Consider the following 17,145-nt stretch of genomic DNA (forward strand, 5'->3'; position numbering starts at 1 on the left):
ATGGACAATGAATTTTTGGGCACTACCTCACTTTTTTTTTAATATACAGTATTTCTGTTTTTGCACGTTTTTAAAAATCTATTCAATATACATTTACCATAATTGATTTAACTTATTTATTATTATTTTTATTTTATTTCTTCTTATTATTATCTTTTTTTCTCTTCTATATTATGTATTGCATTGAACTGCTGCTGCTAAGTTAACAAATTCCATGTCACATGCCGGTGATAATAAACCTGATTCTGATTCTGACAGAAATTGTTGGTATCAATTTTGTAAACCACATCTGCACCCTATCCAAGTTTTATCATCTTATGCACTGAACATGTTATTATGCATCTATGGAATAAAACCTATTGGGAAGTATATCCTTTCTCATATAGAAATTTGGTTATTGATTCTATTTTGTAGATTTTGTTCAGGATAGCACTGAACTTCATAGTCAATTCTGCCAGTGATTACTTGGAGGGGGTTCCCAGCACAGAGAACAGTAGAGAAGTACAAATTTGGTAAATCTCCAGCACCAATAGCAGTGAATCTGTCCAATAAACCTACAATAAATCAGGTTAGATCTGACACAGGACCTATAAAGGCATTTGTTTAAAAAGATAGATAACTATCAGGAAGCATGCTTCAGTTACATTTAGTAACTTAATTGTTTGTTTTAAATTTTTTTAGTTGTGTTTTTAAAAGTTTTTAATTTAATTTTTAGATCATTTATTTTTAATTGATCTCTAATTATTCTGAATGGAAAGCATTCAGAAACATTCTTAAAGCTTGAGAACTTTTACAGTCAGCATGGCTGAAGGCAATAGAGTAGATTCCGGTGAATTGGTCCATTGGTTAATCAGAGCAGCTGCTTATTTGGGACAACTCTTAAAGAACGAAAACTAATTGAGAAAAAAAGCCAGGATTCCCTTTGTTTATTTGGGATACTATGCCACTTAATTGGGACAGGACAGTGTTGCTGAACAGTTTCTAATTAGCATCAGTCATGTGAAACTTGTGTGGCTGTTAGATACTACACCGTGCTTGGAGTGAGCAATTTTTAAATGACTTCATTTGCTTGTGTTTGTGTTCAAAAAGCAACAATTTTGTCACTGATGGTTGGTGAGACATAAGCAGTAAGGCAACTTGGAAGTTTTTTGCTCACTGTAGCTTCAAGCATTCAGGTTTGGAGATGCCAAAAATGGCCAGGAGTGAAAATGAAACAATTTCACTACTTCAACAAATTAGAAACTATGAAGAATTTTAAAGTACTGGCAGTCATCTTGAATGTTACAATGAAAATGAAAATGAAGATTTGGAAGATGCAATTGTTGAAAGTGTTGTATGAAAGCAGTCCATTATCTGCACTAGGTGTCTACGGTAATTTTGTTCCTTACAGTCAATTGGAAGAACACAGCGGTGTGTTGGTTGTCTGTTGTATCCAGCGATGACAGTGAAGACTGTGTGGGAGAGTTTTTAAAGTGGAAAAGCCGTTGCACTGGGACAGTTATATTTCCTAGACTTCAGAATTTTGGGTGCAATGGTATGTCACAAACTGGGTTCTTCTTTGGTTTCAGTGGTGACCATGATTTCTTCTGTGCCTTTGCTTTCCATGAAGAATTGCAAAACCGTCTTCGTGGCTGTTGGACTTCACTGTTGATTTCATCCACGCAATCCATTGGAGCTAACTTCACATTATAGGCCAGACATCGTAATGTGAACGGTTAGTTTACATGTATGTCAAAAGGTGCTTCTGCCGTGCTGGTCATTGATTGGCTCATTCAAAGGATGCAGCAGCTCTTTCCCATTGGTTACCTTGTGTAGCACAGCACCTCTATCCAGTTTTGGGTGCCTCAGAATAACATGTGCAAGAGACTGCCTGGCTTTCTCTTGTCTCCAGGGGCTTCTCTTCACACTCAGGTTGCGACCATTGCTGAAGAACCACTGGGAAAGTGTGCTGCGAATATAGGAGGGCCCAAGTGTACGGTCAGCTAAGTATCTGTTGAATGTTTAGTTTTGTGGTTGCGTAACTTAAGACCGTAAGACCATTAGATGTAGGAGCAGAAGTAGGCCATTCGAACCTATTTATCTCTGCCAATGACTTGGCCTCTACAGCCACTCGTGGCACAAATTCCACAGATTTACCACCCTCTGACTAAAGTAATTTCTCTGCATCTCAGTTCTAAAAGGATGTCCTTCAGTCCTGAGGTCGTGCCCTCTTGTCCTAGAGTCCCCCACCATGGGAAATAACTTTGCCATATCTAATCTGTTCAGGCCTTTTAACATTTAGAATGTTTCTATGAGATCCCCCTTCATTCTCCTGAACTCCAGGGAATACAGCCCAAGAACTTGGGGAGACTTAATGCAGCACCTGTTGAGTCTGAAGTGTTGCTGAATGTTTAGTATCATACGTTATGTGACTTAGCATGACTTAGGTGTTTGGTTGAATGTTTTACTGTTTGTCTGTAAATAAATGACAAAAAATGGTAAAATAAATGTAAATACATGATTATTCATAATCGGTGTCTTCTGTCTCACGTAACGAATCTGTGAAACTACTGCCTCATATCAGGCACGTCCCTATTTCACAAGGGTATGAGGCCCACTGGATACCCTCATCCGGTTTAGCCCATCTTTTGAAGTGGTGTGCTAGGGTGTGGCAGCTGTTGCATGCAAACAGTTACTTGGAGCCACAGGTGAGAGCTGAGTGTCTGGTGGGGACCAAACGTGAGTGAGCTGCCCAGGAATGGACATGTCAAGCCCCTTCACCAGAGGTGCCACCTCCCTGGACTCCCTATACATGGCAACATACACTGGATGAATTCCTTTGTCGATAACAATTAGGAACTAAAACACAGTTTATAGTATTGTAGTGGCAATGGTACAGTTCTAATTTGTTTTGTATTTCATCGAAATACACAACTTGTTACTCAGTTAAATGGTACTTTGTCTTTTTTTATATGTTTTTAACTATTTCCATGAAATTTCGGCTAATTGGGACAGCCACTTCATTGGATCAAAATGAACTGGTCCCGACGTGCCCCAATTAACTTGAATCCACAGTACTTTTTCATTTGTCAATTCTTTTTCAGATATTTCATAGACCCAGCTGGCTCTGGCCTGTCCATGTGACAAGGTTCCATCATGCAAGACTCTACCACTGCACAGAGCCTCATCATTGTCAGTCCAACTTTATCGTTTAGCAAGTTTGGTCTTTTAGATAAGGATCAGGTAAATATGCCACAAGTGCAGACAACAGCAACAAGTATAGTCGATGATCTGCAATGTGCATGTTTCATGCCATTAACTTAAATTAAGATATTCTGATTTGTTAATTTGCTTTTTAGGATGAGCTGCAATCACCATAGAAAGGCTCTTTACACCTTTGAAACAAGTGATAAATAAGACTATAAGACCACAAGACATAGGAGCAGAATTAGGCCATTTGGCCCATCAAGTCTGCTCCACCATTCAATCATGGCTGATCCTTTTCTTTTCTCCTCCTTAACCCCATTTCCCAGCTTTCTCCCCATAACCATTGATGCCAGGTCCAATCAAGAACCTATCAATCTCTGCCTTAAATACACCCAACGACCTGACCTCCACAGCTTCATGTGGCAACCAATTCCACAAAGTCACCACCCTCTGGCTAAAGAAATTTCTCCGCATCTCTGACTTGAGTGGACGCCCCTCTATCCTGAGGCTGTGCCCTCTTGTCCTAGACTCGCCCACCATGGGAAACATCCTTTCCACATCTACACTGTCTAGGCCTTCCAACATTCATAAGGTTTCATTGAGATCCCCCCCTCATCCTTCTAAATTCCAGTGAATACAGAACCACAGCCATCAAACGTTCTTCATATGATAACCCTTTCATTCCTGGAATCATCCTTGTGAACCTCCTCTGGACATTTTCCAATGTCAGCACATCTTTTCTAAGATGAGACACAAGTAAGAGCTACAAAAGAATGTCACCTAGGAAAGCAGTTACGAAATAAATGAAAATATGCTGGATATATTCACGTTAAGCGGGATCTGTGGTGAGATAAACAGTTAACATCCCAGGCTGATGATCTTTTAACATAAACTATTCTCTGATGGAAGATCATTGGCATGAGGATTAATTATTTCTCTCTTCACATCTGAACAACTGAGCCTCTCCTGCATTTTGATTTTTATTACAGATTATTGCCGCCCACAGTGTTTTATTTTTGGATGATGTGTAACACCACAAAAACCTATTAAGTAGCAAATTTGTGCCCTTCTTCAGCAATGATCAAATAAATTACAAATCAAAACTTTTGCAAACAATTGACTATTTTAAACAATTTAAGCAGACTAAACATTCTAAGTGTATTCTTGTGGTATTTAGATGACATTTTCAAAGTAAACTTAATTTGCTCATGATTGGATGACTTTTTTCCTTAGTTACAAAGCTAAGAAAACAGGTTTAACTGGATGGCTTTAACAAAGGCCTCCTCAACTTTTAATAAGTAAAGCATACTTTACTGAAATCATGGAATATAATACCTGGATTAATATACTTGTATTTCACTAACAGTAATTAGTTTCTGTAGTCATGGTACGTTGAGTAAGGATATCTACACAAGTAGATTATATATCCAATCAAAAGGCCACTGGGAAGTCCATCTCATTTTAAAGCATAGCCGTTTTCCTTTTCCTAAATAAAAAAGCAAGGCAGCAATCTATAACTTCTTTCAAAATTCATAGTAATTAATATGACGTGAGAAACACAGAGGAACATCTGGAGAAACTTCTGAAATGCCCGGTTCGCTGCCGCTGCTACTGTGCGATCGAGAATCTCCGGAGGGAAGGCCCCAAAATCCTCGGCTTTGCCTGCTGCTGGCGACCGAGGCTGGGGTTGAAGCGTTCGGCAGAGATGGTGCTCGGTACTCGGTGTTGGAGGGCTGGTCAGAGGCTCGAAGTTTTCGGACGACTCAGAGTCGGACTGTGGCCGGGCATGGCAGGGAGAGTTTTCTTCCTTCTCCCGTCTGCGTGAGATGTGGGCCTTTCGAGAAACTTTGAACTTTTTTACTGTGCCACGGCCTGTTTTTTATCAAGTTATGGTATTGTTGCACTCTTGTAACTATATGTTATAATGATGTGGTTTTTGTTAGTTTTTCAGTCTTGGTCTGTCCTGTGTTTCTGTGATATCACACTGAAAGAAATATTGTATCATTTCTTAATGCACGCATTACTAAATGACAATAAAAGAGGACTGCGTGTCCTCATAATCTAATATTCTAATCTAATATACGGCCAAACAAAAGTTTAATTCAAAGTGAGGAACTGAGTTGTTATCCAGTAAACCAGTTATTTTGTCAGATACAGATGAACACAATTGTCACTTCAAACTAATGCAGATACAGTAAATCAGAAAAGAGTACATAAACATCTTTAACAGAACATTTTTCATTGAGCTAAGTAACTGGATACTTAAAAGTGGTTCACAAGAAGTTTTAAATTGTCATCAAAGCTCACTTAAAAATAACTTAGTAATATGATTGAGAAGTCAATGTTAGAAAGCTATTTAAAATTATGACTAAAAAGGTGAGTCTAGAGCATAGAAGAAATTGCTCCTGGAACCTGGAAGGTGGGGAACAATGGCTATGAAGCATTTCAAGGGGTAACGTACCTGTGGGAGAGGAGAAGTGTAGATTGCGGGACTGCTGGGTCTGGAGCAGATACTTCTTCCATGTGGAAGGGTCGGAGGCAGTGAAGCATTGCAGAAACTTCTCCACTTGTTGATAGGCCCTTTCTGACTGTCTGTTGGTGCGCAGATGATAGCCAGAGGACAAACTCACTGAGGCGCGCAGGAGGGAATAGAAGGCTCGCCAGAAGTGGGAGATGAATTGTGGGCCCCAGTCTGACATAATGTTCTGGAGTAACATGATGGCAAACTACGTGTTGGAGGACCGGGTGCAGTCCAAGCATCTCAGTGGCTGACAGAACTCTGGGAAGAGCAAGGAAGTGGGCAGCCTTGGAGAACCAGTCCACCACTGTCATGATTACCGTGGCCCCATCAGAAGGTGGTAAACCCCTGATGAAATCAATGGCAAGGAGGGACCATGGGTGTCGAGGAACCAGCAGGGGCTGCTGGAGCCTAATGATCTGCTGGTTGGAGGAATTGGACTGGATACGTTGAGGGCAGGCAGCGACAAACTGACATGTGCCTGCAACAATGGTGGATCACCAGAACTGATGTCACAGAAAATCCAGAGTCTGTCATGCACCTGGATGACCAGTGAGTGGCGAGGAGTGGTCCCACTGGACGCCCTCAAAGTGCACGGCCGCCAGTACGTGCATGGACAGTCGTGATTCATTAGAAGGACAAATAAAAATAAGGCACTGCGTGAGTAGACAAGGGTTAGAATGGGGAGGTTTCGGCTCATCAGGCTTCGGCGTGAAAGGGCTTGGATGAGGTAAGTGTCTGGTGTTTCTTCTTCTCCATCCTTCATCTGTCAGTGCATAGCTGGAGTAGTGGGAATGGCTCCAGGGCGGTACTGTGTTCTTTGTGTGAGATGTGGGAATTCTGGGAGACTGCCTGCTTCCCAGATCACCACATCTGCATCAGAGACAATGTTAAGGAACTGGAATGGCAGCTTGATGACCATCGGCTCATATGGGAAACTGAGGAGATGAGAGATAGGAGCTCCAGTCACCCCAAAGCTGCAGAAGGCAGATAAATGGATGACTGTCAGGAGAGGGATAAATATGGGCAGCTAGTTACTCTCAATAATAAGTATACCATTTTGGATACTGTTAAGGAGGAATGACCTACTGGGGAGGGGTTCACTGGGGGAAGCAGTAGTGACTGGGTCTCTAGCACTGAGGCTGAGAAGAAAAGAGAGGTGAAGAGTAGCAGTGATAAGGGATTCCATAGATAGAGGAATAGACACTTTGGACGCGAAAGAGACATCTCGATGGGATGCTGCCTCCCAGGTACCAAGGTCAGGAATGTCTTGGATTGGTTGCCCAGATTTCTAAGGGGGGGGGGTGAGCAGCCAGAAGTCTTGTTACATATTGGCATCAAGTAGGAAAAGCAAGGAGTTACTGAAGGGAGACTTTATGGAGCTAGGTAGAAATCTGAAAAGCAGGACCTCTAGGGTAGCAATATCTCGACTGCTGTTTTCGCTACATGCCTAGGAGGATAAGAATCGGATAATTTGTCAGGTGAATGCATGGCTGAAGAACCGTTGCAGGGGACAGGGTTTCAAATTTATGGATCATTGGGATCTCTTCTGGGGAAGGGATGGGTTGCACCTGAACCTGAGGAGGACCAATATCCTTGTAGGCAGATTTACTAGAGCTGTTTAAATTAATTTGGCATGAGGATGGGAACTGGAGTGATAGGGCTGTTGGTTTATAAGCTGAGGCAGAGTGTAGAGTGACCGTCAGGAAGGACAGGCAGATGATGGTGCAAAATTGCAGTCAGTGGAATGAGTTGCAGTGTAAAAGGTGGACAAAATCAAGAAGGATGACGGATACAGGACAGGAGGTGTTATATTTGAATACACACAGTATATGGAATAAGTTAGATGATCTTGGAGTACAGTTCGAGATTGGCAGGTGTGATATTGTTGGTATCACTGAACCATATCTGAAAGAAGATTATAGTTAAGAGTCTAACATCAAGGATACAAATTGTGCTGAAAGGACAGGCAGGCAGAGGGGGTGGTGTGGCTCTGTGGGTAAAAAATGAAATCAAATCCTTAGGAAGAGGTGACATAGGATCAGAAGATGTAGAATTCTTGTAGGTAGAGTTATGAAACCGCAAGCTTAAAAAGACACTGATGGGAAGTTACATACAGCTCTCCAAACAGCAGCTAGGATGTGGGCCACAATTTATAATGGGAGATAGAGAAGGCGTGTCAAAAGAGAATTATTCTGATAGTCCTGGGGGATTTTAATATGCAGGTAGATTGGGAAAATTAGGTTGGTGCTGGCTCCCAAGAGAAAGAATTTGTAGAATGCCTATGAGATGACTTTTTAGAGCAGCTTGAGGTCGAGCCTGCTAAGGGATCAGCTATTCTGGATTTGATGTGGTGTAATGAACCAGATTTGATTAGGGAGCTTAATCAAATAGGAGATAATGATCATAATGTGATAAGATTCACCCTGCAGTTTGAGAAGGAGAGCCTAAAATGTATCAGTATTACAGTGGAGCAAAGGGAATTGCAGAGGCATGAGAGAGGAGCTGTCCAAAGTTGATCAGTAGAGCACTAACAGGGATGATGGCAGAGCAGAAACAGCTGAAGTTTCTGGGAGCAATCTGAAAGATGCAGGATAGGTACATCCCAAAGAAGAAGAAATATTCTAAAGACAGGATGACACAGCCGTGGCTGACAAGGGAAGTCAAAGCCAATGTAAAAGCAAAAGAAAGGGCATATAATGACGCAAAAATTAGCTGGAAGTTAGAGGATTAAAACCGACAGAAAACAACTATAAAAGCCATAAGGGGGGAAAAGATGAAATATGAAGGTTAGCTAGCCAATAACATCAAAGAGGATATCAAAAGATTTTTTCGATACATAAAGAGTAAAAGACAGATGAGAGTAGATAATGGACCGCTGGAAAATGATGTAGAGGTAGTAATCGGGGACACGGAAATGGTGGACAAAATGAAGAAGTATTTTGCATCACACTTGAGGAGGAATTTCTTTAGCTAGAGGGCAGTGAATCTGTGGAATTCGTTGACACAGGCAGCCGTGGAGACCAAGTCACTTAAGGCAGAGGTTGATAGGTTCTTGATACGTCAGAGTGTGAAAGGTTATGGGGAGAAGGCAGGAGAATGGGTTTGAGAGGGAAATGGATCAGCCATGATGAAATGGTGGGGAAGGCTCAATGAGCCAAATGGTCAATTCTGCTCCAATGTCTTACGGTCTTATGTAGTCGTCAGGTGTGTTGGCCAGAGCAGCCTCGTGCCGTAGGGCTGGCAGATCTGATTCTCGGGGTCCGAGATGGTCAGGGCGAGGGTCTGGGAAGATGGAATGATGGGCTGAGGGTCAATCTCCATTTTAACTGGTTGATTTGTCATGACAAAGCGTCCACCTTAGTGCTGCATCAGTAGGACATGGTGAAGTTGAATTGCTCGAAGAAGAGGGCCCAGCGAGCCTTATGTGGGTTGAGCTGGTGGGTCTGTTGAATAGACATGAGGTTCTGGTGGTCAGTCCAGATCAGGAAGGGCTTGGTATTTCCCATCAGCTAAAGTCTCTATTCCTCTAAGGCCTATTAATGGTGAGTAGCTCCTACTCCACAACAGTGCTGTTTAGAGCTGAACCAGCACAAGAAGAGGACACAAGGGTATGTCTTCCAATCTGGTCCTTGCTGGGAGAAGGTGGCCCTGGAGCCTAAGTCAGATGCAACCACCTCTGCCACAAAAGGTTCACTGGGGTTCAGATGGCAAAGAATGGGAGCAGTGGTGAAGCGTCCTGAGCTCGTCAAAAGTGTGGCCCACGGCCACAGACTAGGCTATCTGTGAAGTAGATAACTTGGTGAGGGAGGTGATAGTGGTGATTTGGCTGTAGTTTCTGATGAACCAGCGATAGAAGTTGGAGAAGCCCAAGAAGTTGTAGCTGTTTGAGTGCAGTTGGGGCCATCCAGTGACAGTGCACACTTTCTCTGAGTCCATGATTATGTCATGGAGTGAAACACATACCTATGGAACATTTTTGTTAATGAAATATTGGAAGATGGCCAGATTGTTGCAAAGTCCAAAGGGCATCACCAAGTATTCACAGTGGCCAGTGGGTGTTATGAACACTGTCTTCCACACATCTCTCTGACGGATTGGAATGAAGTTGTGCACATTCCAAAGATCCAGTTTGCTGATCTGGGCCCCGTGGAGTGTTTTAAATGTGCTTTCTATCAAGGGAAGATGGTAGTGGTCCTTATTGGTGAGTTTGTTGAGCCTATGGCAGTCGATGGAAGGATGGAGACCCCCATCTTTCTTTTTGACAAAAAAGAATCCTGCACTGGCTGGGGACTGGGATGTTTGAATGAATCTGCGCTGTACCATTTCAACAATGTAGTAATTCATGGCTTGGGTCTTAGGAGTGGTGAGGGAGAACAAACAAACTTGGGGAGAGGTGGTGGATAGTGCAGTCATGTGGTCTCTGAGATGGCAAGGTGCTGGCTTCCTTTTTACTGAAAGTGATGGCTAGTCAGGGTATTCCTGTGGAAGTTTGGTGAGGTCGAGGGTTTCCACAGATTTGTGGGGTGGAGGTTGCAGGCAGGTAGGTCTCTAACTCAGCACTGAACTCAATGGCCAGGTGAAGTGAAGGTCTTGAGTGGAGAGCTAAGTTGAGAGGAATGTTGGGTGAGTCAATAAGGGGAAATTGGATAAACTCTTGGTGCTCTCCGATGTTCATGTGTATAGGCCTTGCGCACATTCTGACCATGCCCAGACCCCAGGGGATGTCCGCCAATGGCCATGATGCAGAAGGTGTGAGAGATAGACTTGGCAGGAAGTCCAGTCTGCACACTCAGAGTCCAGACCAGAAAGTTGGCTGGAGTGCTGGAATCCAAAGTGTGCGTCAGGACGTGGAGGAGGATGAAGAGACTGAGGTGGGCTATGGTGCTAGAGTGAGGAGCTGCAGTAGCTTACCAGATAGAAGGCCCCTCGTGTCTACCTGCTGGGACCGTTTTCCCAGATGCAATGTGCATTTGATGCAGCTCCACAGTAAGTGCTCAAGTTGTTCTCCCACTGAATCTCATGCTCTTGGGGGTGGGGTTAAGGGAGCTCTCCCTGACTGCCTTCGTTAAGGAGGTGTTGCTGATGAGGGTCTTTCATTTGAAATGGTTTAGGAACGGAATGAGATTCTGGCTGATGATCTGTGGGATCGTTGCATGAGATGCTTGTCAATTCGGAGGGCCAGTGATGCGGCTTTCAGCTTGGTAGGCATCTCCCAGGTAGCCAGCCTGTATTTTGAGTGCTCTGAGAGGCCGAGATGGTAATGAAACAGCAGAGCTTCCGCATTCCAGTTGCAGTCCATCTCGTGAATTTCACAATGTGATCCAGCATTGAGCGTGAGTTTTGATGCAAGCGAAGTATCTGATCCACTGCCACCCTTCCACTTCCCGGATGGTCAAACACCCAACACATCTCAGCAATGAATTCCTCACACTGGTTGCAAATGGAGACCTTCTTGTCCCACTTAACAGCAGCCCAGGTCAGAGTTCACCCAGTCACGAGAGAAATGACGAAGACAATCTTGGCTTGGTCCATTACGTACAGAGATGGTTGAAGCTCAAAGTGTAAGACACACTGCATCAGAAATTTGTGACATTGGTTTGAGGATCCCTCGAAGCATTCAGATACTGGAATCTACAGCTCCAAAGAAGGACGTTGACTGGCATGGCGTTGCTGAATTGAGATGGAGAGTTGGCTGAGAATGGCGAGCTGATGGTTAATGGTTTCCTGCTTCAGGATCGTGTGCTCCTGTTGAAGGACAACTTCCTTGAGGTGAACATACTCTGCTGGGTCAAACAAGGATTCACTCATCCTGTCAGGAAATGTATAGGAAGCTTGACCCAAAAGCAGAGCAATGGAGATGATTCAGTGATGACTGTTAACTTTAATAATAGACTGCAAAAATAACAAGCCATAAGGGGTCACGATACAAGAGAACAGATACTAAACATCACAGACAACAAGGTAACTGAAGGCTAGGAGCTACTGTTTGAGGCAGGCAGGTTTGTATGAGTGAAAAAGGACTGGGGATGAGAGCTGGGTTTAAATAGGCTGCAGGTGACTCCTGTTTGCTTGGTGGAGACCAGAAGGAGCCTGCTTGGGCAAGCCTGACAGGATATCCCCAGGGCATGATGGGATCTATCACAGAATATTGAAGGAAGCAAAGAATGAAGTAATAACAGCTCATGCGTGTCAGTATACATTCTGGTGCCAACATAGCACGCCCACAATGCTCAGTAGAACAACAAAGAGCATGACAAAACAGAAGAGAACAAATAACAAAACAACAACAGCAGAAGAAACCCATTTACTCCCTCCCATGCAGCAACACACAATGACAGTCCTCCAACTCCAAGACAAGCTTCCAATCTCCAGGCTTTGACTTCCAGACTTCCGATCAACCTTCAGGCTCTGACCTTCGGTATCAACCCCCGGACCATAGAACTATAGAACATTACAGCACAGAAACAGACCTTTTGGCCCTTCTTGGCTGTGCCGAACCATTTTTCTGCCTAGTCCCACTGACCTGCACCTGGACCATATCCCTCCATACACCTCTCATCCATGTACCTGTCCAATTTTTTCTTAAATGTTAAAAGTAAGACTGTATTTACCACTTCATCTGGCAGCTCATTCCACACTCCCACCACTCTGTGTGAAGAAGCCCCCCCCCTAATGTTCTCTTTAAACTTTTCCCCCTTCACCCTTAACCCATGCCCTCTGGTTTTTTTCTCCCCTAGCCTCATGGGAAAAAAGCTGCTTGCATTCACTCTATCTACACCCATCATAATTTTATATACCTCTATCAAATCTCCCCTCATTCCTCTACACTCCAGGGAATAAAGTCCTAACCTATTCAACCTTTCTCTGTAACTCAGTTTCTCAAGTCTCAGCAACATCCTTGTAAACCTTCTCTGCACTCTTTCAACCTTATTTATATCCTTCCTGTAATTTGGTGACCAAAACTGCACGCAATACTCCAAATTCGGCCTCACCAATGCCTTATACAACCTCTCCATAACATTTCAACTCATACTCAATACTTTGATTTATAAAGGCCAATGTACCAAAAGCTCTCTTTACAACCCTATCTACCTGTGATGCCACTTTTAGGGAATTTTGTATCTGTATTCCCAGATCCCTCTGTTCTACTGCACTCCTCAGTGCCCTACCATTTACCTTGTATGTTCTACCTTGGTTTGTCCTTCCAACGGGCAATACCTCACACCTTCTGTATTAAACTCCATCTGCCATTTTTCAGCCCATTTTTCCAGCTGGTCCAAGTCCCTCTGCAGGCTCTGAAAACCTTCCTCATTGTCTACTACACCTTCAATCTTTGTATCATCAGCAAATTTGCTGATCCAACTTACCACATTATCATCCAGATCATTGATATAGATGACAAATAACAATGGACCCAGCACTGATCCCTGTGGCACACCACTAGTCACAGGCCTCCACTCAGAAAAGCAATCCTCCACTACCACTCTCTGGCTTCTTCCATTGAGCCAATGTCTCATCCAATTTACTACCTCTCCATGTATACCTAGTGACTGAATCTTCCTAACTAACCTTCCATGCAGGACTTTGTCAAAGGCCTTACTGAAGTCCATGTAGACAACATCCACTGCCTTCCCTTCATCCACTTTCCTGGTAACCTCCTCACAAAACTCAAATAGATTTGTCAAACATGACCTACCACGCACAAAGCCATGTTGACCCTCCCTAATAAGTCCCTGTCTATCCAAATACTTGTAGATCCTATCTCTTAGTACTCCTTCCAATAATTTACCTACTACTGATGTCAAACTTACTGGCCTATAATTTCCCAGATTACTCTTAGAGCCTTTTTTAAACAACGGAACAACATGATGGGACCCAAAATCCAGGCTTGAACTCCAGGAGTGTTGACTGACTGGCCCTCATGCTTCCTGCTTGCAAGAACATCCAATCCCTGGGACCTAGGATCTTTGGTTTTTGCTAGATATGATAATCTGTTTAATGTCCAAGTGTTCCCAACAGTTCTTAAATGAACGAGTAAAATCAGAAATCTCAGAGTACCAAATAGCTTGGGCAATGATCTAACTGTTGGATTTCTTTGCTTGTTAATGCACCTGATAAGAAAGTTTGTCCGTCTATTGCCCGTTCATCAATACACTACATCTGAAATTCCCCGGTAAGACTGTAAACCATATTGCTTCAATTTAAAGTAACGTGGTTTGTAGATGCAACATTATTTCTCTTTGGAAATGTTATTTTTGATTATTGTAACCCCAGCATTTTTCCACCTAACAGTAGATTTTCAAATAACTAACAATTTCTGTTAATAATAAGTGTAGCACAGGTTATAAATTGCAGTAAGCAAACATGCTGCCTAATCCTTTAATGCTTTGGAAAACCATTTCTTGTGAAGTTAAATGCACTGTAGGATTGCTCACATACTTTATTTGGCTTTTGAGTACTGGGTCAGAATACTCTTGGCAGCTGATAGTAAACAGCACATCTTTGCTTTATATGTCCCAAATACAAGTAAGTGGTGTAATCATTACATTCTTCAAAAATGCATGATAGGCAGAAAAGATGATTTCAATCCTTGACCTAGAGAGCATTAATGTTGTTTATAATTAACCAATGAACGTAAATAACACTGAAATTTGAATCTTTCATCTCCAGTGTTGCAATGCAGTTCCTGGTTAGCAGAAAATATTATTTTATTTAATTCTAAGCTGCAGTTAAATCATGGATTTTATACCAAGATCCAGGTAGTGTTTCCTCTTGAACAAGATACAAGCTGTTACTTGTTGATTTCAGGAAGAGGGGCGGTACACACATTCCTGTTTCCATCAAAAGTGCTGAGCTAGAGAGGGTTGAAGTTTTCAAGTGGACATCACCAACAGTCTATCCTTGTCCAGCCCTGTATCTGCCACAGTTAAGAAACCACACCTGCATCTCTGCTTCTTCAGGAGGATAAAGGAATTTGTTTCCCCTTTGATCCTCACCAATTTTTATCAATGCACCATAGAAAGCATCCATCGTGGATTAATATGGCAACTGCTTTGCCCATGGCCACAAGAAATTGCAGACAGTTCAGTACATCAAGGATACCAGCCTCCCTTCCATGGACACTTCCATTGAGTAGGCCTTAGATAAAGTGACACAAAAAGGATTAGCAGACATGGTGAAAACTTATTACATTGGGAGTAATAAAACAAACAGATGATTGGCTAACTAACAGAAAATAATCAGGAACATGGGTCTTTCAGTTCAGTAAGCTGTATGAGATGGAGCCCACAGGGACTAGTTCTGCAGTCATAAAATTGGAGAGCTGCAACATAGAAGCAGATCTGTTAAGTCTGCCCCAAGCATCAAATGTCCAATTTTGCACTGATTCTTCCCTAATCTGTGTTATTCTCCTCATATTCCTATCAAAACCCTCTGATACCTACACACTAGGGGTAATTTTCTATCACCTAGCTTGCAAGTCTTTGGCGTGTGGGGAGGAAAATGGAACATCTGGAGGAAACCCAACAGAGGAAAGACATGCAAACTCAACACAGAACAGCAACGGAGGTCAGGACTGAACACAGACCACTGGAACTGTGAAGCAGCAGCTCTACTAACTGTGCCATTATGCCACACAACAAATCAACCACTGATCAGCTATATTAGCAACTTCAGTGAAGGAACTGCAAAGAAAGTTGGACAATTAATGAAGAGGATGCAGGGTCTTAAGAGAGACATAGATCAAACAAACAAACCGAGAAAAAACTTAAATATGACTGATGAGAGTTTAAGGAGGGTAAGATGGAAAAGTCATTGTACAACTTGCGTCTGAGCCAGGGGAGTTCTGGCAGTCAGAAGGGTCATGGTGTGGGGAAGAGGGAATGGGTGGGAGAAGCTGAGATCCATCCGTTTGAGGATCAATGATTCGCAAAAGTTTTGACCATCAGTGTGTCAGCCAGGGCCAGGGGTCTAACTGGCCAGTGACATTGCATCACTGGGTGTGTGTGAGTGAGGGGAGGAAGTCGGGTACATAAACTTCATTGCCTTCACTCAAGATATGGTGACTTGGGAATCAAGAATTTGGGTTCAATGATGCTTGGCAGCTGGGAATAAGGGGAAAAGGGGTTTCTTTCGTAAGTGGGAATGGGCATGAGATCAGTGAAAATGGAACTTACTTTCTTACTTACTGCCTGTTATACCACTAGCTCTTAGAGAAACTATGAAGGTCCTCCATCTCTGGAGGTGTTCAAGACTTCCTTCATTGAGTCAGTAGCTTCCTCTCGGTTTTCACTACTGTCAGTCATGCAAGACCTGGGTGGAGACTCAGGAATACCATCGCACTCAGATACAAGAATTCTTCATTGCTGTTTCCATAACAATTTTGTTTACTAGTCAAAGTTGTTAGCCCTGAGCTGAACCCCCAATCGTGGAGGATCAGTTAACCATTCTTAGTCTGGCCTCTACCCGTTGATCTGTTTGGCCTGGGTGACTCTACCAAGAGCCAAAACATAAAGACCTGACTCCCACCAACATAGCTCTCTGGACCAATGAGGCACACAAGCCTCCAAACCGCAACAAGGTTGTGGCCTCTTGGAAGAGTGAGAAGGGGAATTTGAACTATTTTTGGAAGGTAGGGGAGGAGATGCCGGAAGAATGTAAGGTAAGTAATTGAACTTAAGACTGCAAACTCTGATCCTTAAAGTGTAATACATTTGAAATACAGAGCAGGTCAGGCATCTTCTGTTTAAAGTGATACAGAGTTAATATTCCTGGTTGAACATTGTTCATCAGAACTGGAAAGTGAGAAAACAAGTTTAGTTTGTTGCAGACGATGAGGGACAGATGGATAAATCAGAGGGAATATCACTGATAGGGTGAGAGCAGAGTTGCTTAGGTGATTCTGATGATTTTACAAAGCCTTCTGTAAATCTCCTCTCTGCAGCCCTCTGTAAACATTGGGTTCACCGGGGCAGCACTGGCCACACTTTTTGCCCCATTCATTGCTTCCTGTCCTCTCTATACATCGACAAATAGATACTTTATTGATTCCAAAGGGAATTACAGTGTCACAGTCGCACTGCAAGTGCACAGGTATAAATATTAAAGAGAAGAAGAAAGAATAAAAAATGTTACCACAAACAGTCTGACAGGAGGAGGTCATCATTGCCCCAGCTGTAGGTTGACTCATGATTGAGCCTGATGGCTTAGGGTAAGAATGACATCATATGGTCCTCTTTGGAGCAGTGCAGTTGTCTTAGTCTATTACTAAAAGTGCTCCTCTCTTCAACTAAGGTGGCATACAGAAGGTGAGAAACATTGTCCAGAATTGCCACGATTTTCCATAGGGTTCTTTGTTCTACCACAGCCTCCACTGTGTCCAGTTTGACTCCTGTAACAGGGCCAGCCTTTCTAATCAGTTTATTGAGCATGTTGGCATC

The sequence above is a fragment of the Mobula hypostoma genome, chromosome 18, assembly GCF_963921235.1.
Source record: "Mobula hypostoma chromosome 18, sMobHyp1.1, whole genome shotgun sequence".
NCBI lineage: Eukaryota > Metazoa > Chordata > Chondrichthyes > Myliobatiformes > Myliobatidae > Mobula > Mobula hypostoma.